General features: G+C 43.4%; 1 long non-coding RNA gene across 6 annotated transcripts; it reads left to right on the top strand.

Moving 5' to 3' along the window:
• Positions 1-1,115: 1,115 nt before the first annotated feature.
• Positions 1,116-23,255, top strand: LOC308480936. Of its 6 annotated transcripts, none has more exons than XR_013988319.1 (4): positions 1,116-1,413; positions 19,701-19,783; positions 21,401-21,501; positions 22,510-23,255. It is a non-coding gene; the product is annotated as an uncharacterized lncRNA (long non-coding RNA). The 6 variants fall into 6 exon arrangements; XR_013988320.1 differs by having other exon boundaries at positions 22,590-23,245; XR_013988322.1 differs by having other exon boundaries at positions 19,717-19,783; positions 22,631-23,139.
• The last annotated feature ends 359 nt before the right edge of the window (positions 23,256-23,614 follow it).

The following is a 23,614-nucleotide window of genomic DNA, read 5'->3' as shown; positions in this document are numbered from 1 at the left end:
GAATAGCATGAGCTGGCTAAGCCCTTAGATACACAAGAAGCCAGAGCGTATTCCGGAGCGTATTGGTCCAACCGTGCCATTTGGCATACTGAAGCAGCCACCCGAGACAACAGATTCTGAGGGGTGGAGAGTAGACAATGTTGTGTGTGCCCCTTAAACTAACCTGCTGTCCTCAGATATAGTGGAAGATGCTGTCCCATTTCCAGTGTTGAAGTAAGATTCACCGGTCCACCCAGCTGGCTTTGGTATGTGGAATGAGTCGCACCAAAATGTCTTGGGCCAACGCAACCCTGCATTTGACTCTACAGAGCTGGGCGCCATGGAGCATGTTATTGCCATGGATTTGATACCTGCCTATTAAAAAAATATATAGGCTAGTGTGGCCCCAGGTTCAGTTGATCTGGGAGAAAATCTGGATTCAAAATGGCACCCAGTGACATGGGGAAACCAAACTACTCAATTTGCAAAGGTTAACTATCCCAGGATTTGTCAGCAGATGTGTAGATTTCACAAAGAACTACCACTTGCAAATAGTTCACTACAGAGCCTAGATTTCCTACAGGTTTCTTTTGGGTCAGAAACGCGCCTCACCTTGTTTATATGTTGTGAATGCAGGTAATGCACAGAATATTTCTGTTCCTGTTTCCCAAATCATACAAAGTCCAATGTATTAGAGACAGTAATGGGCAAATAATGCTTTCAGGACTGAGCTAATGGAAGAGGCTCAACAACTTGCCAAGGAACTTTGTGGAGTTCTGTGTACAGTTAATATGCCAAAACAAGCAATAATAACAAAGGCATGGAGCCCACCAACAAATGGGATAAACCCATAACAGTTGGAGACACAGTTGTTGAGTTTAAAATAAAATGTTAAAGTTCAGTCTTTTACATCATTTGAACCTGCTTAGTCAATATTTGCCCTTTGTCCACAACTATATGAATGTAAGCAGAGCTCTGCTGGATCAGACCAAAGGCTCAGCTAGTCCCGCCTCCTGTTCTAACAGTGGCCAATCAGTTGCCCATGAGAAGCCTGCAAAAAGAACTTGAGTGCAACAACACTCTTCCTCCTTCTGATTCCCAGGAACTGGCTGCCTTCAGCTCTAACCAGGTGGAGATTGAATCTTACCTGTAGACAGCAATTTATAATGCAAATGCTTTAATATGAGCTTACGCTTCATTTTTGAAATAGTTTTGGAGTGAGTAGAATTGGCTCAGACACCCATCCTTCAAAAGCAGACTTATTTAGTGTGCTGTGGAATGTTGATTTCTTCCAGCAGATGCTACAGATTATGGCTTGTCTACTCCATTTACAGAACCGGGGATAATAACCTGTGAACTTCTTATAACACGTCACTTATTTGAACAATGAAGGGGTGGATCAGAGGACAGAGAGAGACACCAGCTCCTTTGAAGGTGAGTTGTTTTTGGTCCAAATCTCTTTCTAACTGTGATAGTTGAATGTAAGGACAATAACACTCTTTACCAACCTTGTGCCCTCTGAGTTTTGGGGACTCATGATCCCTTGTCAAGAGTCAATCTGGCTGGGGTTGATGGGAGCTGTGTATTTCCAAACATTCAGAATGGGTAAGGCTCCAATAGTAGTTTTTTCTCTGGTGGTTATACCATGTGATCCTATGAAGGAACACAGTGACATGAGAATCACACAGTAACCAGCAGGGAGCTTTGGATTAAACATGTTGAAATCCCTCACCACACTGAGAGCCAGTGTGGTGTAGTGGTTAAGAGTGTTGTGATACTGCCAGGGAGACAGAGGCCATCATGGTTCCATGTCGTCTCCGGACGATCCATCGATCTCCCGTAGATACAGTATCAGTCAATTAGCGACACGAAGCCTCAGAAATAGCTTGCCACATTCCAGAGCTCGTGCACGCTCTATCAGCAGAGTTCGCACAACGAAAGGCGCACTCAGGAGAGCATTATTTACAACTTTATTCAGCGTTGATCAGAACAAAGAAAAAACATGACTGCCTGCTTCGATGTCTCAGGCACAGAGAGAGAAAACAACAGCTATAGACAAAACAGAAACTTCCTGTGAACAGGAAATACGCAGACTCTGTGACTCACAAAGCCTGCTCCCTTTTAAGGTGGAACGGAAATATCCTAACAAAGAGCAGTAGACTCGTAATCTGGGGAACCGGGTTCGCATCTCCGCTCCTCCACATGCAGCTGCTGGGTGACCTTGGGCCAGTCACACTTCTTTGAAGGCTCTCAGCCCCACTCACCTCACAGAGTGTTTGTTGTGGGGGAGGAAGTGAAAGGAGAATGTTAGCCGCTTTGAGACTCCTTCAGGTAGTGATAAAGCAGGATATCAAATCCAAACTCTTCTTCTTCTTCTTGTTTTCACAAGTTGATTTCAGCCTTTGGATAAAGCCCTTGGAATCTTGTGTAAATGAACCTTTGGGTACTAAGTACATGACACAGAAAATGCTGCAAATTATTATTATTATTATTATTATTATTATTATTATTACCCCGCCCATCTGGCTAGGTTTCCCCAGCCACTCTGGGCGGCTTCCAACAAAGTATTAAAATACAGTGGTCTGCTGAACATTAAAAGCTTCCCTAAAGAGGGCTGCCTTCAGATGTCTTCTAAAAGTCTGGTAGTTGTTCTTCTCTTTGACATCTGGTGGAAGGGCGTTCCACAGGGTGGGTGCCACTACCGAGAAGGCCCTCTTCCCTGTAACTTGGCTTCTCGCAGTGAGAGAACCCCCGGAAGGCCCTCGGCGCTGGACCTCAGTGTCCAGGCAGAACGATGGGGGTGGAGACCCTCCTTCAGGTATACTGGACCAAGGCCGTTTAGGGCTTTAAAGGTCAGCACCAACACTTTGAATTGCGCTCGGAAACATACTACAAATAACTATATAACAATAATGGTTGACGGGTGTTGGGTGTTGGGTATGTTTAGCCTGGAGAAGACAAGACAGAGAGGTCTTATGATAGTCATCTTCAAATATCTGAAGGACTGCCACATGGAAGGTGGTGCAAGCTTGTTTTCTGCATCTACAGAGGATAGGACTCAAACCATTGGTTCGAGTTATAAGAAAGGAGATTCCGACTAAACATTACAAACTACTTTCTAACGCTAAGAGCTGTCTGGCAGTGGAATAAACTCCCTCAGATGGTGGCAGACTCTCCTTCCTTGGAGGTTTTTAAGCAGAAGATGGATGGCAATTTGCCATGTCTTATCTAACTGAGATTCCTGCATTGGAGAGGTTTGGACTAGATGATCGTTGAGAGTCTCCTCTAAGTCTACAGTTCTATGATTCTTTGAACTGAGATGCAGAGGCAATTTGGTCAGCTTGCAGTTGTCAGGAAGAGCCTCATACTCTCCTGAAGCAGTCCCCACTGAGCCACTGCCACATGCCAGTCTGCCTTCATAACAGGAATTGCCAACTTCTGGCGACCCATAGGCACATATGGTCAGGACCCATAGGCACATATGCATGCAGGAGCCAGGCCCTGTGACCAGTAGGACTTTGCAGGACTAGGGCCTTCCTAAGTTTGTTCTGAAGAGGCAAGGTGCAGCCGCACAGGTGAGGCCGATTGGTAACTCACAGCACCAGGTGGCAAGAGCCGGGAAGGGATATAAGGTCAGCATTTCCCTTCGGCTCTTTGCCACAGCAACACGCTCCCTGCCTTGCTGCATTTGGCTCCTTGACTCCTTGCTTCTTGATCCTCTGACCCCTGACTTTGTGACTCCTGGCTCTCTGACCCTTGGACTCTTGGCTTCCTGACTCCTGGCTTCTGGACTCCCATTCCTGCTCCCACCCTACCCCTGGTCCAGACGACCCCAGCTGGGACTTTGATCGCCCATGAACCAGACCGTGACACATATGCAACACCAGAGGGGCTGAATTACACACCACACACAGACCCTGCAACCAATTCCATTAGCTACCATAGAATGCTTCTTTTGAGTCTAACTTGCAGAGGGAGGAGAGAGAACGCTGTGGGTACCAGGGAAGGCTTCTGCAGGTGCATGGGCATGCGCCCATGGGCACCGTGTTGGTGACTCCTGCTCCATAATACGCAGCACAAGAGGAGGTGGAAATGCTGGTTAAATGCTCACAAACTTGACAAAAATAAGGGTGGTGTTTTTTTTTTTTCACTGACTCAAAACTAGACCCACAGCTGAGCTCTACATAACCAAATGATCCAATTTCCAAGTAGGAGAAAAATCTCCATGGCATTCTGTACAATCCCCATGAAAAAAAGTTGTTTTTTAAATAATGAAAGCCAACTAATGAAATGAGTATTTCACAGCAAAGGCCCTGCCTAGAATTCATTGGGGTAAAAGGGATGATAGTGTCTTTCCTTCATGGAAATACTGACAAATGTCTAGACTTTTGAAAGAAGGACTCCAGAGGAAGAGATAAGTACCAACTTAGCTTTCTGTTATAAAAACAAAGCTGAAACACATTCAAATGTACAAAAGAAGCAAGATGTATTGATTTAGCAATTTAGCAATTGCTACGAGTGCTCTTTAAGGCTAAATGATGCAGATGCAGGGTTTCCCCCCAGTTGCAAGCATCTGGAATATTTTTTTAGTCCTTTGAAAACAGTCGTACTTGAGAGAATTATGTCTATGGTTAGATCACACGAGCACCACTCTATGAGCACCGGAACTCATATCCACTTGCAGGTCCTAGTATTCATATGCTTTGAAATGGATCTCTGGATTCATAATAGCTAGGAATTTCCTTTTGCTAACCACTGGAAACTGAAAATCTGAAGATTCATCAGCAGGTATGCAAAAAGCAAAGCTTGACCCATAAGGAAAATTCCAGGTTGGTGCAGAATGTCATGGCTAAAGAAGTGCAGAAAGACGATTCTCCGTATTGATTTGTTGCACCTTGAGATCTTCATAGCAAAAAGGATGTTTTCCAATAAATAATAATAATAATAATGATAATAATAATAATAATAATAATAATTTATCATTTATACCCCACCCATCTGGCTGGGTTTCCATTACTAATGGTTTAGTAATGCTAATAATATTTTATTATCCATTTAATTTGTGAAATCTTGAAGTGATTCATCATCATCATCATCAATGAAAATGATGCATTAAGACAATTTCAAATCCAGTGCAAACTGGAATAAGAGCCTCCGCTTGAAAGGCTTGTAAAATGAAGGTCTTTGGTATGTGATGAAAAGATAATAGACATGCCTCATATGCAAGGTGAGGGAGTTCATAGGGAAGGTGCCACCACACTAAAAGTCTGATTCCTGAATTGTGCAGAATGGACCTCCTGATGAGATGCTATCTGCAGGAGCACAGTGATTAGCTGGGTATATAAGGGGTGAGATGACCTTTTAAGAATCCTGGTCCCAAACTGTATAGAGCTTTTACATCAATACTGACCCCTTGAATTTAGCCCATTAGTAGCTAACTGGCAGTCACTGTTCTCTCTGTAAAGAGATAGCAGAGTGAAATATACTCGGAGTCAAGCAGTGATTTCATGCTCTTTACTGCAGCTCATAAAACAGTGAATTGAATTTCCCCCCAAACCTCAGGCTTTATATACCGGTGCATTATCTACACGATGGGGTACTGTCTGATTGGCTGATTCTGCTTCCCACCTGGAGTCTGATTGGGCTGCTCCTGCAGGCCAATCAGTTGTTGCATTCTAGGATCCTACTGGCCTAATAGGCTGATTAACTTCCTCCTGGGGCCTGATTGGGCAGCTCCTGCAGGCCAATCAGGTTGTTGCATTCTAGGATCCTACCTGTCTATTGTTCTTGGATCCAAGCTCAGTACATAACACAGAGACAGCCCTACTGACAAACAGACAACTTAATTTTTCACTGCAGGTCATATTTTAAAAGAATTTAAATGATTCACACTGTCCACTGAATGTCGCCTAGTTGCATAGACTAGTCCTGACCAGTTCCCGGAAGTCATGGGGGCGTACAGAGATTGCTCTTGTGCTCAAGTCCTGTTTGTGGTTTTCCCACAGGCATCTGGTTAGCCACTGTGAGAACAGGATGCTGGACCAGATGAGCTACTGGCCTGACCCTGCAGGCTTTTCTGAACAAGACAATTTTAGAGAGGTTCTGTTGCTTCAAGGAAGCTTCCTTGGCCTGCAGCATACCCTCCAACATTTCTTTGATAAAAATAGGGACATCCTATTTTTGAATTATGGTGCTGGAGGAGACTCTTGAGAGTCCCATGGACTGCAAGAAGATCAAACCTATCCATTCTTAAGAAAATCAGCCCTGAGTGCTCCCTGGAAGGACAGATCCTGAGGCTGAGGCTCCAATACTTTGGCCACCTCATGAGAAGAGAAGACTCCCTGGAAAAGACCCTGATGCTGGGAAAGATTGAGGGCACAAGGAGAAGGGGACGACAGAGGAAGAGATGGTGGGACAGTGTTCACGAAGCTACCAGCATGAGTTTGACCAAACTGCGGGAGGCAGTGGAAGACAGGAGTGCCTGGTGTGCTCTGGTCCATGGGGTCATGAAGAGTCGGACATGACTAAACGACTAAACAACAACAAATTCCATAATAATAAGAATGTTATTATTATACCCCACCCGTCTGACTGGGTTGCCCCAACCACTCTGGGCGGCTTCCAAAATATATAAAAACATAATAAAACATTAAACATTTTAAAACTTCCCTATTCGGGACTGCCTGCAGGTGTCTTCTAAAAGTTGTCTAGTTACTTATCTCCTTGGCTTGAGAGTCACATAACTCCGTACCCTCCAACATTTCTCTGATGAAAATAGGGATGGCCTAAGGAAAAGTGGGACATTCTGGGATCAAATCAGAAACCGGGATGGCTTCTCTAAATCCGGGACTGTCCCTGGAAAATAAGGATACTTGGGGGGGCTGCTGCAGGTCATTTCACTGACCAGAGCAGGATGGTGGTGCCAGTCTTGGGGCTGTTCAAGAGCAGCTTTAGGTCATGAGACAAATGACCAATGGATACAAGGCAAACATGTTTGTAACATAAAGTAGGATTCAGCTCTGAGATCCCACCTGTGAGAGCTGAAAGCTTCCACCAGCCCCCTCATTCACTCCCCCCAAGAAGAAGAAGAAGAAGAAGAAGAAGAAGAAGAAGAAGAAGAAGAAGAAAGAGCAAGTTATGCAGCTAAGGCTGTGCTCAGTCCTTCAAGGAGGAGTGGAAACTGAGAGACCTATCAAGTCCCAAATAAAAGCCAGACCTTTATTTTTCCAGTAATGGAAAACAGTGTTTGGCACCCACAGTGGAATTTAGGGTTATTCGCTCTAGTCCAAACCGGAAAAAAGGAATCTCCCAGAATAAATAGAAGTGAGAATTAGCCGCATAACCAGAGTAACTGGAAAGAGTAGAGCGACCTCAGGAAATAACTAGAATTTGAGCCAAAGCCCATAGAAGTGAATGGGTGTTTCCCATATAACACCACAATGTCAAAATAGATATTTCTTCCAGATCGTATCCCCAGCATTGGAACAATTAGTAAATATTCCTAATTATAAAACACTTAAGAACCTAAAAATGCAACCCCAGGGATTTTTTATTAAATCAGAGCGCTTATGTATATATTAGTTCTTTTAAAAAAGAAAGAAAGAAAAAGAAAAAGAAAGGGCCACAATGTAAGTGGAACACTTATTTCAGATATAAACGTGAACCCAAGCAGTATTAAGTTTTGGAACAGGTCATAAATTTTTAGCTATGATTCCAGGTCTATCCAACCTTTCTAGTGTAGGGAAAATATTTGGAGAGATATAAAAGACCCTGGAATGAGCCCACTTTCTCAAGATGAGTCTTCTATATGGTAGGGAAATAAGCAAATATTTCCCACCCTCTGAAGATTTCTGCTAAAGATCCAATACCCAGAGAAATGACATCCAGATTCAAATGGTATTTCAGATGTTATTTCTGATTCTTTGGCATTCGATCCAGAGTTTCCATCACCCGCAGTGGCTCCCATTGGAACTTGGATAACTTGCATCAGCACATTTCTGAGCACAATTCAAAGTGTCGGTGCTAACCTTTGAAGCCCTAAATGGCTCCGACCAGGTATAACCGAAGTAGCGTCTCCAACCCCATCGTTCAGCTTGGACACTGTGGTCCAGCTCTGAGGGCCTTCTGGCGGTTCCCAGCAACCAGGCAACTACCTTCTTGGTACGATAGTTGTGCCTATCCTGCGGAACACCCTCCCATCAGATGTCAAGGAGATAAACAACTATGTGACTTTTAGAAGACATCCCTGTATAGAGAAGCTTTTTATGTTTGGTGTTTTACTGTGGTTTTATAAATTGTTGGAAGCTGCCCAGAGTGGCTGGGACAACCCAGTTAGATGGGTGGCATATAAATGGTGTCTCCGAAAATTTTTACACATCACTTGGGAAGACAGGTGAACCAATGCCAGTGTACTGGAAGAAGCAGAGATCACCAGTGTCGAAGAAACGATCCTTCAACATCAGCTTCATTGGACTGGTCATGTTGTTTGGATGCCTGATTATCGTCTTCCTAAGCGACTACTCTATTCCAAACTTTAAAATGGAAAGCTGGTGGTCAACAAAATGCTGGTGGTCAACAAAAGAGGTTTAAAGACTCTCTCAAGGCAAATCTTTAAAATGTAGTAGAAACACCAACAACTGGGAAACACTGGCCTGCGAGCGCTCCAGTTGGAGAACAGCCTTTACCAAAGGTGTCATGGACTTTGAAGATGCTCAAACTCAGGACGAAAGGGAGAAATGTGCTAAGAGGAAGGCACATTTGGCAAACCCTCACGGTGATCAACTCCTGCCAGAAAACCTATGTCCCCACTGTGGAAGGACGTGTGGATCCAGAATTGGCCTTCACAGTCACTTACAGACACACTGTTAAAACCGTGTTCATGAAAGACAATCTTACTCGGCTACGAGTGATTGGCAAAAAAGAATATAAATAAATTATTATTGTTATTGTTGTTATTTTTATTTTAATAGATTTGCTGTCAGGAGACTTCATTTACAACATCTGGATTTACGTATAAGCTAAACAAGCATAGCTTAGGGTCCCACTCTCTTAGGGGCCCCAAAAAAATTTAAAGAAAAAAACACTGGATGTACATTTCCAAAATATAAGATAAAAAACAAATAAAATAAAACCTACATACAGCAACAGTGTTTTGTGTTGTATAGGCTCCTATGATGTAAGTAATGGGTACCGCCTGCTAGCCTGCTCCCTAAAATATCACTGGTTTGCTCATTTCTATATATAGGGTGCCTACATTCTGCATGGACTGGTTGAATGGCAACGTGTGCAACTGGCTTTAGATACCATTAGGTCCATAAATGACCATATAGCATATTGATGCTTTTGAACTGTGGTGCTGGAGGAGACTCTTGAGAGTCCCATGGAGTGCAAGAAGATCAAACCTATCCATTCTTAAGGAAATCAGCCCTAAGTGCTCACTAGAAGGACAGATCGTGAAGCTGAGGCTCCAATACTTTGGCCACCTCATGAGAAGAGAAGACTCCCTGGGAAAGACCCTGATGTTGGGAAAGATTGAGGGCACAAGGAGGACGAGATGGTTGGACAGTGTTCTCGAAGCTACCAGCATGAGATTGACCGGGCTGCGGGAGGCAGTGGAAGACAGGAGTGCCTGGCGTGCTCTGGTCCATGGGGTCACGAAGAGTCGGACACGACTAAACGACTAAACAACAACAGTATATATTCAACACACAAAACACAGCAACAATTTGTTGTTGACAAAGGACAGCTGGATATATAAAGGGCCCCATTACCTTCAGTAGATTAGGGCCTCATCAAACCTAAATCCGGCCCTGCCACCGAAGTGGCCTGTTGCCTGCTGAAGTCCCATTGAAAACAGCCAGAGGCTGTATAGCAGCATGCCAAAGTCCCACTGAAGATGGCCAGCAGTTGCCAAACGGGATGCTGAAGTCCTGTTCAAAATGGCCAGAGTCTTGCAAAGCGGCTTGCCTTGTCAAATCACTTCCACAGCCATTGAGAAAAAAACAGCAGATTAATCCAGAAAGCCTCCGAAGAAGGAGGATGTGGAAGCTGCTACTTGTTACATGGCTTACGCTACGCCGCATGAATCATCCTTAGCTGTATAATCAAGTAATTGTAATTGCTTTTAATAATTTTCGGCTAAAAAACTATGATAGTTGTGGACAGCTATAAATAACTGTAATGAAACACGTTATTTGTGCTGTGCCTTTGCATGCACTTGTTTAGCTCTCTTGCTGCTAACTTGAAACATCTGCTTCTTTAGAAGTCGAGAGGCATTCCACAGCAACAAATAGAGCTCTCAAAGTGACTCATGTACTAAATGGCAACATTTGACAAGATTCAGCAGTTGATTTCTAGCGGGGAAGGAGGCTGTGGCGAAATGGAAAATTCAGTATGTCTTCTTTAAATAATAATCATAAAAGAAAACACCCATCTGTCTCACATCATGCTTATATAACAGCACACCGCAAGCTACCACATCATATGGCAAGGGGGCATCTTTAACAATCCCCACTTCCTTTACCTCCAAATCAGATCCAGAGCACAATAAGAACATAAGAGCTCTGCTGGATCAGACCAGAGGCCTCTGAGAGAGGAGGAAGAAAATGGCCATTGTGGCTAGTGGCTGTTGATAGCAGGATCTTCCATGAATTTTCAAGGGCCGCCTCTTTGCATATGGACCTATCCGGACCCTGAGATCATATTTTGAGTCCCTTCTCCATGTGCCTCTTCCTTGAGAGGTCCAGAGGGTGGCAATGTGAGAAGAGGCCTGTTCTGCAATGGCTCTCTGTTTTTGGAATGCTGTCCCCAGGGAGGTTCACCTGGTGCCTTCATTATACACCTTTAGGCACCAGGCAAAAGCGTTCCTCTTTTTTGACCAGGCCTTTGGCTGATTGACATCCAATGCCCTTTAAAAATGTGGGGGGGGGGGTTATTGGGTGTGGGTATAAATTAGTATTAGTATTAGTATTATATTTTTAAAGCCATCTTCAGCTCATCCGCTTTTGCTTGACCCATATATTTACCAGTTAATTTCACCGGGTCCAAGAGCTTTTCTTCATTGTTCTGCGACTTTGCCTTACAATATAATAAATAATAATAATAATAATAATAATAATATATAAAAAATACCCTGCCATCTGGCTGGATATCTTTCCTTACCCGACAAATTAAAACTTTGTTAAGCAAAATCTCTCTTTGGATGTTCCACATATCCGATTATGATCCAATTCAGTGGGTTAGATTGGATTTTCCCAAGGCATAGCCACAGAACAAGGAGAAAGGCTTGCAGACTTGGAGGAGTTGATCAGTACACAACACGATCAAAATATGGGTCAGGCAAAAAATGCAGATGAGCATCTTGTAGAAGCATGTTCCTTACATGCCGTGTGAACAAGTGCTTTATTGCCTGCCCCGAATCTGCCAACATGCAGCTGTGCTGGATAACACTATGTTCTAGCATCTGGTATATACAGAGAGAAATGGATATACAGTGGTACCTCGGGTTAAGAACTTAATTCATTCTGGAGGTCTGTTTTTAACCTGAAACTGTTCTTAACCTGAAGCACCACTTTAGCTTATGGGGCCTCCTGCTGCCGCCACGCCGCCGGAGCACGATTTCTGTTCTTATCCTGAAGCAAAGTTCTTAACCTGAAGCACTATTTCTGGTTTAGCAGAGTCTGTAACCTGAAGCGTATGTAACCTGAAGCATATGTAACCCGAGGTACCACTGTAATAGTTGGGAATTGTTTGCATTTTTAGTGGAACTGGGGAGGGATGCTCTGCCCATTGAGATCAAGGAGCAAGAAGGAAATGGGGGAACAGACCTATGTGGATAAGCTCAACATCAGGATTTCCAGAAAATTCCACCCTTAATCACAATTCCCTCCCCATCTCATTTGTTTATCACAAAAATAGCATAATAAATGTGGAAAATATCTACAACATATGTTTCATTGTTAGTGGTCAGTGTACAAATTCTTGGTTCATGAATTGGTTTAAAGAATTAGGAAGGGGGAAGAGAGGGAGTGGGGAGTGGTGTGGGGGGTGGTTATGCGTCTATTCTTCTACTTAGTGTATGTGTGGGGTTTTGTGTCAGTGTTACTTGCATGGGTTCTCTTACTATTCACTTGTAGTAATCACGACATATTTTAATCATTGTCATTCTTACAAAACCACATGGGCAGGATGATTTATAAGTGGTATCTTTTAAAAAATAAAAATAAAAATGTTGTGTTAGGAAACCGGAATTTCTGCAGCGTCACACCTGACAATCCCTGCACAAACTCGCTGACTTGTGTTTACTGAGCTAGCAGTTTTCAGTGTGATAAAGACCTTAAATCCCAACATTGACCTGAGCTTTTATTTCAAACCGTTTGCCCATGCTGTCATGGCACCTGGTAGACGGACAAATATTTGCAAGAAAACCACTTGCTTGGAACAGTCAGGCCTGGGTCGCCCCCCCCCCCCCCGCTCCTTGGTGGGTCCTTGCCAGCATTAGGAGGACATAGTACAATATGTTTCTATGTGAGTCATTTGCAGTGACATAGATGTGCTCTTGTGCAAGGCTCAAAAGCAGCTTTAAGTGTGCCAAGATGGGAATCGTGGTCTTGTTCCTTAAGAAGAGACATTTTTAGGCTGGAAAGTTTTACATTGGCTATCTGTGTGTGATAGGGTCTGTGTACCAAAGACCTCTCAGATTTATAAGGGGCAGGGAATGAGGGTGATCTGGGCTGAACTCTTCCTCCCTTTCCCCTGGCGATCTATTGCCCGTGACCACCTTGGCTCATTCCTGGTACCAGAATTGAACTAATGACAAGAAGAAGAAGAAGAAGAAGAAGAAGAAGAAGAAGAAGAAGAAGAAGAAGAAGAGTTTGGATTTGATATCCCGCCTTTCACTCCCCTTCAGGAGTCTCAAAGCGGCTAACATTCTCCTTTCCCTTCCTCCCCCACAACAAACACTCTGTGAGGTGAGTGGGGCTGAGAGACTTCAAAGAAGTGTGACTGGCCCAAGGTCACCCAGCAGCTGCATGTGGAGGAGCGGAGACGCGAACCCAGTTCCCCAGATTACGAGACTACCGCTCTTAACCACTACACCACACTGGCTCTCAAAAAAGGGAAGAGCTATAACCACTGATGGAGGTGGAATTTTTATTCAGTTCACATTTAAAGGCAAAAGTACCGAATTCACACTTTATGAAAAGCAAAACAACAACACCCCTCGAAATTGGCATTTATCCAAATTTTGCAATGCAGCTCTCTGGCCAAGTGGTGTGTACAAAAATGCACCTAACAAGGTAATGCTTCTGTATGAATATGTAGTGAAAATAACATGCAAAGATGGATTCTTTGCAGAGGAAATTGTTTTGCAAAAGTGTGGGCTTTAGGCAAAATTGCATCAAAACAAATATTAGGTTATTTTTTATTTTGTTTAAATTTTCATATTTTATATAAATGTATAAAAAGCAAGGGACGCAGGTGGCGCTGTGGGCTAAACCACAGAGCCTAGGACTTGCCAATCAGAAGGTCGGTTGTTCGAATCCCTGCGACGGGGTGAGCTCCCGTTGCTCGGTCCCTGCTCCTGCCAACCTAGCAGTTCGAAAGCACGTCAAAGTGCAAGTAGATAAATAGGTACCGCTCCAGCGGGAAGGTAAATGGCGTTTCCGTGCGCTGCTCTGGTTCGCCAGAAGCAGCTTAGGCATGCTGGCCACATGACCCGGAAGCTGTACGCCAGCTCCCTCGGCCAATAAAATGAGATGAGCGCCGCAACCCCAGAGTCGGTCATGACTGAACCTAATGGTCAGGAGTCCCTTTACCCTTTACCTATAAAAAGCAAAGGCAACAACAACAACAACAACAACAACCACAGTTATTATTTATACTCTGCCCACCTGGCTGGGTTTCCCCAGCCACTCTGGATGACTCCCAGAATTTATAACATGATAAAACATCAAGCATTAAAAACATCCCTAAACAGGGCTGCTGTCTTCTAAAAGTCATATAGTTGTTTATTTCCTTGACATCTGATGGGAGGGCGTTCCACAGGGCGGGTGCCACAACCGAAAAGGCCCTCTGCCTGGTTCTCTGTAACCTCACTTCTCGCAGTGAGGGAACTGCCAGAAGGCCCTCGGCGCGGGACCCAGGAGATGGAGTGACTCCACCTAGTCCAGCATCCTGTTCTAACTGTGGCCAACCGAATGCCTAGAGGAAACCCACAAGCAGGACCCAAACACAACGACACTCTCCCTTTCCTCCCTTTGCCCCCAGCAAATGGTATTCAGAAGCATTACTGCCTCTGACAGTGGAGGCAGGGAATAGCCCTTGTGGCAAGTAGGTGTTGATAGCCCTCGCCTCCACAGATAGCCTCCTACCACTTTTCTGTGCATTTAGCCAATGAGTGAAGCCACAGTCATGCTTGACACATGCTACAGAGAAATTTTAGAGTTACACATCATGTGCTCACAGTCTTCCACGCTGTTTAAATTATAGTAATCATTTCAAAATTGCACCTATTCATATAAATTAGCACATGCAAATCTGCATCTCATTTTGCCCTCTTTTTTTGTAATGTGGCCACCCCAGAGCCACTGGCAGTTGGTTTTATTCCCATCTCCACCTCCTTTACCAATGTCTATAACTGCCCCAAGTCATACAGAGCCCATGGTTACAGTGAAAATGCAAAGGTAAAGTAAAAGGAGGGGACGCGGGTGGCGCTGTGGTCTAAACCACTGAGCCTCTTGGGTCGGCGGTTCGAATCCCCTCAACAGAGTGAGCTCCCATTGCTCTGTCCCAGCTCCTGCCAACCTAGCAGTTCAAAAGCACGCCAGTGCAAATAGATAAATAGGTACTGCTGTGGTGGGAAGGTAAACGGCTTTCCACGCACTCTGGCTTATGTCATGGTGTTCCGTTGCACCAGAAGCGGTTTAGTCATACTGGCCACATGACCTAGAAAGCTGTCTGTGAACAAATGCTGGTTCCCTCGGCCTGAAAGCAAGATGAGCGCTGCAACCCCACAGTCTGGACCTACCCATCCAGGGGTCCTTTACCTTTATCTTTTGTAGTAAAAAGGTAATGAAACAATGTTTGCCTCTTCTTAGACCCTGCCACGGTTATATAACAGAGTGAGGCAGGTGTATCAGGTGGGAGATGTTAGGGAATGCAACAAGTGGTTGCTGCTGGAGCCTGGGAAGTGCCCCCTAAGATAGTCTTCTACTCTCCGGTGCAGTAGAGCAATGTTCTTCAATCTTGGCTCCCCAGACGTTGTTGGACTGCAACGCCCATCATCCCTGACTACTGGCTAAACTGGCAGGTGATGATGGGCATTGTAGTCTGACAATGTCTTGGGACCCAAGGTTGATGAGCACTGCAGTAGAGGGCACTGCCCCGCCACCAATGTTAAAATAATGATCTATTCCCGGTCCAGTACATGAAACAAGGGCATGATCTCTTGTCTTTTAGCCCAGGCAGCAAAATTTATTGGGCCAATGCTAGCAGACCTGTTGACAAAGTAAGAATGCTGGTATTCTACCAGATAGATAGGTATCTTGAGTATTACTTTCTAAATCCTATTGTGGCTAGGAGCTTGGCACACACATCTGACAGCTGTTTTAGAGCTAGGAACGCACAGTATAGGTAACATCTGGCACAGCTGACATTGGCAGTGGAAAAATCCAGTTTATCTTTGGGGACTGCTGGAAGGGATTTGTAGTAATTAAGGCCTGATCCTGCAAGAGGAGTTCACCAGGGACTAAGGCTCTGCCTGAACAGCTCTTTTATCAAGGTCACAGGCATGTGTTGCCAATGGCAGTGTGTGTTAGGGAGGCATAGCTGAAGATAAGGCAGCTTTCAGCAACCTGGTGCCCCTCATATGTTTGTTGGATGACAATTCCCATCAGCCCCAGCCGGAATGACAGTCCAAACATAAATAGGGCACCACTTTGATGAAGGCTGCTTTATGGGGATAGCTCGGTTGCTCAAAGCTGACCTGCCGAAGGAGAAAACAATGGAAAGCAACAGGAAAAGGTCACAACTCCAGCTTTTCAATGATGAGGACCAAAGTAGGTTTTGAAAGATATATATGGTGATACATATCACAGATGATCAGATTTCACTTACTTGGTATCTATAACATTACAATCCCATTAGTCTTCTATTCACACATAATGCCTGCCAATTCAATATTTGAAATATTTCTAAGACTGGGGGAAAATATATCTATATAACAAACCTTAATATTTTTGTACAGATTGTCCTGTTCTTTCTCCTCCATTAATGGGAGCTGGAAAGCAACAGAAACGTATTCAGGGCTGGTTCCAGAATAATGGTTTCCCTCTGTGCGTGTGTTCTGGAAGGAGTCCCACGCAGGAATACATGGGGGGAATGCATGTTGCATCGGAGCAGAACATTTGCAGACATCTTGCTGAGATCCACGAGCAGGACTGGCAAACAAGGTCACCGGGGAGATTTCCCAAATTTCAGGGCTATTTGAGGGGAATTTGCTTGCTTGAGTGCTTTTTATGTGTGGAATCCAGCCTAGCGCTAAGTGAACATTCCATCGGCGCAAGCATTTCTGCTTGCGCTACAGAATGTTTCCCACCTGCCCCTCCTAAATGTGCCCCCAAACCTCCAAAGCAGATGTTGGGAGGATGGTGGAAGAGGTCCCATTGTGCGAGTGGAAACTTTTGAGAGGACCGGACAGGTTAGTTGAATACTACTCTATGTGTTTTGAGAAAGGCCTGTCTCAATAGCACGGTTTTTAGGAGACGTCTAAAAGAAGGCAGGTGTGATTCGTGCTGAACCTCTACCAGCAGGGAGTTCCACAAGGGAGGGCCTGCCACACTAAAGCATCAGTCCAACAGAAGCTCAGGGACATTGGGAACCACAAGTAGTGCTCAGTGATCGAGGCAGAGCATAAGGCATCAAATGGTCCTTAATGTACACTGGACCTAAGCTATTTAGGGCTTTGTGAATTAATGCAAGACCCTTGAACCTGGTCTGGTAGAAAACTGGTAACAATTTCAGCTTTCTCAGATGCATTCTGAACTAGCTGCATCTTCTGGACCAGATACAAGGACAGCCCCACACAAAGCACGTTACAGTAATCAAATTTTCCGATGTGAGAGAGTGCCATTGCTGCTGGCATACTCACTTTGATTGGGTATCTCTTGTTATCTTGCAATAGCTACTCTACAGTAGCTCTACAGTAGCTCTACAGAACTCCACAGAAGCAAGAAATGAAAGGATATTTCTATATTTCAGCCAAGCTGGATAACTTGTGTGAGATTATTTTGAGTTGAGGAAAAGCTGTGGCTTAGGGGGGAAAAGTAATCTAAGAAAATTTGGATTTGCTTAGCCAGCTCTCTTTTGTTTATATACTGGGTCTTGTAAGTAAGAAGTGAAATAGAAGATAAATGGCTACTTTTTAACCAAATAATTGTTATTACAAAACCCTTAATTCATCTGCTGCACACATGGGCAAAATCAGGATTTAATTTTTTAAATTTTATTTTCATGCTTAAAGTAATATTTTACTTTTAATGTAAAATATATTATGCTATGCTCTGTTCACAAGAGCCTTAAAATATCCAGTGCTCTATACTATTGGAAACTGGTGGGGTTTAACTTGGAGAAGCCACAGTCAATGGAAGGTTGGGTGGTCTGGAGCTTATTGGACACCCAGATATTATATGGTTTCCAGAAAGACTGTGGTTTAATTGTGGCCATTTCATTTTGATTCCGAACACTGAACCATTATTACACATACATATTTTACAGGAGAGGTAATTGCAACTCCATTGGCCTCAACATGATATAATTAAAAGATTCTGGCATTTGCAATTATCCTGCACACATCTGCAGCTTTGTATACTTTACACCTCTATGAATTATACATCACCCGCCCACCCCTAATTGAGATTAACAAGGAGATGGTATTGTCACACACACGCACACCGATTGGAGGTTAGCAAGGAGACCATGTTGTCAGTCATTATGCCTCACACATTTTTCAATGCAATGTTAACCTTGTTTATTGAGAAATAAATCCCACTGAGCATCGTGGGGCTTGCTCCCAGGTAAGGCGGCAGTCCTATAGGCAAGAAGCTGGCATAAAGCAAACTCAGTAGAAGTTAAGCTGCCATAAAGTACATCGTATCCAAAGTGCATTCAGGAGCAAGGATACTTCTGGTTGAGCTGGCCTAAGCCTGGCAGGGGGAAAACAAGCTATTAAAATGGTGTTTGGGTTATACCACTCTTTTTGCCAGCTTAACTCACGCTGGGGTTGCCAGGCCATGTGATGGATCTAAATGGGCTTAGGATCCAGCCTATTTCCGCCCCCCCCCCACTCCATCTCTGGTCCTGGCTCTATCCTGCCCCCTTTTCAGGGCTGACACCAGCTTAAGATCTGTCAGGCATGGGTTTGGGAACATGCCTTTGCTGAGATACTGTGTTTGTTGTTGTTTAGTCATTTAGTCATGTCCGACTCTTTGTGACCCCATGGACCAGAGCACGCCAGGCACTCCTGTCTTCCACTGCCTCCCGCAGTTTGGTCAAACTCATGCTGGTAGCTTCAAGAACACTGTCCAACCATCTCATCCTCTGTCGTCCCCTTCTCCTTGTGCCCTCCATCTTTCCCAACATCAGGGTCTTTTCCAGGGAGTCTTCTCTTCTCATGAGGTGGCCAAAGTATTGGAGCCTCAGCTTCACGATCTGTCCTTCCAGTGAGCACTCAGGGCTGATTTCCTTAAGAATGGATAGGTTTGATCTTCTTGCAGTCCATGGGACTCTCAAGAGATACTGTGTAGAGTCACCCTTAAAAGTATAGTCAGGACAGGGATCAGTGAGAGGCAGCAGCCTTATCTGTTCTCTGGGAAATCAGTGTTGCATGAAGGAAGGATCTAGCAGGGTTCAAGTCTTATAGCATCTATCCAGTATTCAGAATGAATTATTGCTGCAAGTGATCTCAAGGAACCATGGGATTGTTCCTTATGTGTACATCTCATAACCTAACACTTCATTCACTATATGAATGGGAAAGGAGAATGTTTGGTAGGCTTCACTATAGTTCTCCCCAGTTGCTCCTAAGCCAGTTCATTTTTTAAATTCTTCTTCTCTTTTACTTGCTGATAATGGCTCTTCTTGCAGCAGATTCACCTGTCATTCCTTGATGAAGCAAAACCATTCATCCATTGCACGGCTCTAACTGGTGCTGCGGAAATACATTCCCCTAGCAATCAAGGCCCTAGCTTGGCAAAGGATGTCTGAATGACCTCTCAAGGGACATGCTAATGTGAAAAACATCGCTGGGTCATTCGCCACCACTCCATCTTTGTGAGCAAACCCTCACCTGGAAAGCTCCTTAGAGTCACATCTCCAGGCTATCAAGTATTTGAATGTAAGCTATCATCGCTTGGTGATGAGGCGCTTAAAATGCAATGGCATAACAGGGAAAGGTATAAGGCATGCAATGTTTTCCCAGGCCTAAGAACCTACTAGCCTGTATGCCATGCACATGATATAACTATCTGCTAAAAAAATACTGCATATCTCCTTTAATCCCAAAAAATCCAGTAGGTGACTTTCTTGAGCTTCTTTTGACTGGTTTTTTTGTAATTTAAGTCTGCTGTGTTGCATGGAGGTATGTAGCTTCTTGAGTTCAGCAGTGCAACTGTATACACCAGATAAGGGTATCTAACAAGAGAACATTTGTATTTATTTCTACCTAGCACTTTTTCTCAGCAGCACACTTTCTTCTGGCAAACGCTACAATGAAGTCTAAGGAGGAAGACATTACAAGACACGTCTCCTGGTGAGATAGTACTTCCCTTGGATGTTGTGCAAGCTGCAAACCCAACAGCCAAATGACATCATCCGTCTCAAAAACCGCAATGATGCATCCTGGAATGTCATCTTGCAATTTAAAAATTAGGCTTATATGGTCAAGAAGCTTTCCTCGGTTCCTGTAAATGTCCACACATATTTAATATTGTTTTCATATCATTTGGACACTGTTCTCCAACACAAATGGTGTGGCATTGCGTTTATTAAACAATAAGGATTTATGGAACGTTCTAAAACACTTTGTTTTTTGAGAATTAAAGCTCTTACAAATTCACTCAAGCACCAAACAGAATGAAGAGTGCAAATTATTGCACAAGAAAGTAATAGCTCTGGTGTATCAGGACCATGGCCCATCTAGTTCAGGATCCTACCATGGTCAAACAGATTCACTTGACAATACCAGCAAGCAGGACCTGAACACAATTGGATTCTCCTCTGTCTCCAATAGTGGATATGGAGCATAGCCATCATGGTTAGAGAAATTCATGGAGGATAATCTGTGGCTACTAATACTCTCGTAAGAAAGAAGGCACCTGCTTTAACTTCAAAATGGTGGAAGCCGTAAATACAAACTCTATTATATTTAATTAGATCCTGTTTGAATCTGCCTCTCCCACAAACCTAAAAACTGTAGCTAAGCAATCCTATACTCACATAACTGGTAGAAATCCCCATTGAAACATTGGCAAGTAACTAGGGTCCTCCTCTGAGGTCACATCTAAATCTGTAATGGTTCTGCCAGGGAGTTAGTGGGATGCCACAACTGGTTGTCGCAGGATCCTGGCTACACCAGGACATTTCAGGGTGGCCTGGAGTCTTTCTGTCAGCCTAGTTGCACACATGTTCCCTGGATGCTGATGGTTTATTAATTTATATACGTACCGCTTAAGGCCAAAGATACCCTAGGACTTGCCGGTCAGAAGGTCGGCGGTTCAAATCCCCGCAACGGGGTGAGCAAGTAGATAAATAGGTACCGCTCCAGCGGGAAGGTAAATGGCATTTCCGTGCGCTGCTCTGGTTCGCCAGAAGCGGCTTAGTCATGCTGGCCACATGACCCAGAAGCTGTACGGTGGCTCCCTCGGCCAATAAAGCGAGATGAGTGCTGCAACCCCAGAGTTGGTCACGACTGGACCTAATGGTCAGGGTCCCTTTACCTTTAAGCATTTTACAAGTCTACATAAACATTGAAATAAAAACATCCACAATTAAAATGCAACACAAAGCAATCCCATTCGAACATTAAAACACTCCCATGCCATAAGCAATCCAATTAAAACAACACAGCAAATTAAAACCGAAGACGGGCTCAGAAATCAAGGGAATGCCTGTGTGGATGGATACATCTTCAAAAGCCGGTGGGATGCCAATACAGATGGGCCCCTTTTTTTATGACAGTAGGGAATGCATCTCATAATGCCTCTGCCATTTGTGAAAAGGCCTGCCTCTGCATCACCACAAGCCCATTGCAGGATGAATCATGTTCCATTGGCTTGTGCTCCTCTTGAAGCAAAGCAAAAGTATGTGAAGGGATGCCCACATGTTGATAGTGCCATGCAATATCTAACTTGGTGTTGATTAATTTCAGTTGGGAGCATCAGATTGAGAAACTGCTAGTGAACCCCAAGCAGTGGAACTCTCAACACTGGAATACTTAAGAAGACAGAAGGTCAACAGCACTTTCTTAGAGTGAGTAACCAAATATTGTTAGGAGACCAGTAAGTCTTTCTTTCTTTCTTTCTTTCTTTCTTTCTTTCTTTCTTTCTTTCTTTCTTTCTTTCTTGATCTACCTGGGAGGGCTCTTCAGTGGGAGGTAAGCCACAACAGAAGACTCTGGCAGTAGTTTAGTCAGGCTATGGGGAGGGTAAAGGAAATTGAACTTGTGCTGAGATTTTAAAAAGTACCCCCTCATTTTAAAGACCAATGCCTCTTGTTTATTTAACTTAATACTATGTTACATTGTATAGGTATAATCAGGAGCTGCTAAGTATAAAGGAACTTGAAATGTTACAAAGAAGTTTCTCAGGTGCATTGATGTGTGTGGTGTGTTAATGTGTTGCAAGCAGGCCCTCCCAGCTCTTTCCCCATTTGGACAAATGGATTAGATTGTCACCAATATTTGAAAACACAGGAGCTTCTAGTATAACAGAAAACAAACTAGTAAGAAGTTTTTCAGTTTTTGGAGAACTGGGGGAACATCCCTGCAAATCCCAATGATTAAAAAGGCTACTGTGAAGAATGGAACCAAATTATTAGCAATGTAAATGTGGTGTTTTGTTGTGAAAGCAGCACACGCTGGGTGCAATTCAGTATATACTTACTTGTGAATACGTCTGATTGAACTCAATGGAATTACTTCCAAATACACGTTTGGATTGCACTTATAAGCATCCAAATCCTAAACTTTTCTATTGATCTGGTTTGTTTGTTTGTTTTTGCAGTAGTATAACTTATAGTCTCTGCCTATTGTTTAAGTATTTTAATTGTGTATTTCAATTATGAATGCTTATACCTGAATGCTTGTGCAATTGATTTAATGCTTAGCAGCATATTTTGGCATTATTCAATAAATAAATAAATGAATAAATAAATAACTTGACGTGCTAGATTTTCTGCTAAGAAAATTTGGTACAAGTGACTTAAGCTTATCAGCCATGCCTGTACATAAGAGAGACTATGCTATATTCCATGAGACAGAATGAAAATGCTGCACAGCTACACCCAAATAAGATTCTCGTTTGAAGCCAAAATAAAATTGCATTCTGCTTGCAATTCAGCATGCCGACAGAAATCCGAACCTGATCTTTATTCACACCAGGATCCAGTCCAGTAACCACAGCTTGAACCAAACCACACAAGTCTTTATCTGTTGAGCTCTTCAATACCCCAGTGAATGTGAGCTATACCATGAACTCGTTCTTATAGAGTTTGTCAGAAGACTGCTAACTTAACTCCAGCTGTCGATGACTCTTCAAAGAAAGAGAGTAAGAGATAACATTCCAGTTAAGAAGTTCCCTTGACTGGTTTCAAAATAATTCGGCCACTTACATTTTCAGAGATCACTCTATTACTTTGCACACAGAAGTTTGAAATGGTAAATACTGAAGACAAGGGGAGAGGAGAGATTCTTGCTGCATGGGGTAGCTCAGTTTTCGACAACTTGGAAGATTTTGAATCTAAAAAGTGTGTGCATTTGTGTGTCTTTCTTTTGTATTATATTGTGGTATATATGGTTTTGTGGCATATAAATTGAAAAAAGGCCTTTATTTTGTAGTTTTTCACAATACATTACAGCTATGCTTTAGGGTTGAATAAAATTTGCAATCTCAATACATTCCTGCTTTTCTCCTCTTTGGGTATATGTAGGCCATAGGGAGCTGCTTTCCAAAATCTATTATCACATTCACACCATATATTTAAAGCACATTGTTTCCCCCATGGAATCCTCAGAACTGTAATTTACATCCCCAACACCCTTAAGAAAATACAATTCTCAGGATTCTTTCAGGAAAGCAATGTGCTTTAAATGTATGTTGTGGATTTGACCTTAAAAACAGCGGTCTTCTCTATCAGGTGTGATCTGATCCTTTAAACTAAAGGGTGTGAACTTGTATACAAACCATGTGTTCTACCACTGAGCTATGGGCCCCCCATGAATTTATATTACAAATATATGGGTCAGCTTTGAGTTAGCTGCCTATCATCCATCAGTTCTATACCACTTTTAACTCTCATTGGTTTTGTCCAATTTTTTTCCCCCTGAGAATGGTCACTTTTTGAGTATTCCCTGACTCCTTCTCTC

The sequence above is a fragment of the Podarcis pityusensis genome (genome assembly GCF_964106645.2).
Source record: "Podarcis pityusensis genome assembly, chromosome: 7".
In the NCBI taxonomy this organism is placed as follows: domain Eukaryota; kingdom Metazoa; phylum Chordata; class Lepidosauria; order Squamata; family Lacertidae; genus Podarcis; species Podarcis pityusensis.
Note: the sequence above shows the minus strand (reverse complement) of the source record. Positions and strands in the feature narration are given on the sequence as shown.